Here is a 1,622-nt window from a genome sequence, read left to right as displayed (position 1 = left end):
GCTGCGGCCGGCGGTCCCTGGTGCCCGCTCCCGGGAATGCTCGGGAGCCCCCGGCTCAGGCCCCTTTTATCCGCCCAGCCGGGAGCCCGAGCGGGGTCAGAGCCGCGCAGCCAATCACAGGGGCCAGCTGCGATTAGGGATGCCAAAAAGCCCGCACCGGCAGCGGCGGGGCCGGTGCTCGGCGGGCTGGGGCCGGCGCCCGCCGCCGGGCTGGGGCCTGTGCCCACCCCTGCGCGGAGAGGGGCACCCTGGCAGGGCAGGCCCTGGCCCCGCCGGAGCCCTGCGGAGGCGAGTGGACTTTGCCTGGAGGCGAGCTGGGGAAGGTGGGCTTAGGAAGGGATGGAGGGGTCCGTGGTTTTATAAACACGGCTCCGAGGCTGGCCACGCACAGCGTGGGGGCACCGGTCCCAGAGGAGAGATGTGTGAAAGAGCCATGTACGAAAATGCCAGTGGCTCCAGCTTTCTTGCTCATATCTTATTCTGAGATGAATACCTAGCCAGCAGGGAAATAAGAGTCCATGGAGGTAATCTAAGGCTTAAAGTTAAGCTGTGTTCCTTGAAACAGTGTAGAGCAAGGAGCAGTGGAAACATATGTTGGGGAAAACATTCCTATTTTCCCTTTGTGCATGGCCAAGGAGGTGACAGAGTAGGGAAAGGGAACCGGCCTGGGCAGCCTCCATCCAAGGGCCCTGTCTTTGCCCAGATGAAATGGACCTGCCCATCACTTTCAGGGGCAGAGTCTGGGCAGCAGGAGAAATGTTTCCTTTGGGGTTTCCTTCAAATGACCCCTGGGCACAGATGTCATTGCACAGAGAGATACCCTAGTAGTGTGCTTGGATTTCCTCATTCTTCATTTCATGGCTCTTACTAGTACAACCTGCTTCCAGTGTCAACAACTGAACTATGCAAGCTGATCTCCTGTCAGGGCTCCTTGTTATTTTTTGGTGAAAAGTTTCACCTTTGAGTCATTTTCCCTGGTGAAATTACAGCTTCAGGCCATCAGAGGATGGAGAAATAGCTGTATCTTCTAGAAAACCCTGCCCATGAGCACTGTTTCTGAGCCACACAGTTCTTCAGTAACTGAGAGCACCTTTCACCACCCATGGTAAAGATATTATACACTTCATCCCTGCTAGCTGTACCCCAACCAGAAGACATCAAATGAAGATAGAGGCTAAGGCATAACGTTTTTCACTCAAGCTGAGGCAACAGCTCTACCACAGCTTGTATCTAGGTAGGGTTAAAAAATCCATAGTATGGCTCCTAAAGTTTTGTTCATGGGGCTAATTAATCATTGGGGCACTGAGCTAGGCTGGGACTGCAGCTCCAGATCAACATGAGAAGCCCCATCTTTCATCTCAGGTCAGTGAGGAAGAAGCTCTCCCACTCCACTTCCTCTCAACTTTGTAGGCTTCTGTCATTCAGGCCAAACAGCTCCTGCCTTCCTCCAAAGTGGAGATTCTCCTGGTTTCAGCAGTGTCTCTAGAGCCAGCTCTCAAGTGCCTGGTGTGTGATGGCCTACCAAGGGCTGGGAACAGTCTCAGAAATTGGTGGGCCTGTCCAGGATGGCCACGGTTTTTTGGACTGGATAAAAATGCTTGGTAGCCCACAGGCAGCCCACA

Source organism: Apteryx mantelli, chromosome 4, assembly GCF_036417845.1.
Source record: "Apteryx mantelli isolate bAptMan1 chromosome 4, bAptMan1.hap1, whole genome shotgun sequence".
NCBI lineage: Eukaryota > Metazoa > Chordata > Aves > Apterygiformes > Apterygidae > Apteryx > Apteryx mantelli.
This window is presented reverse-complemented; position numbering follows the sequence as displayed.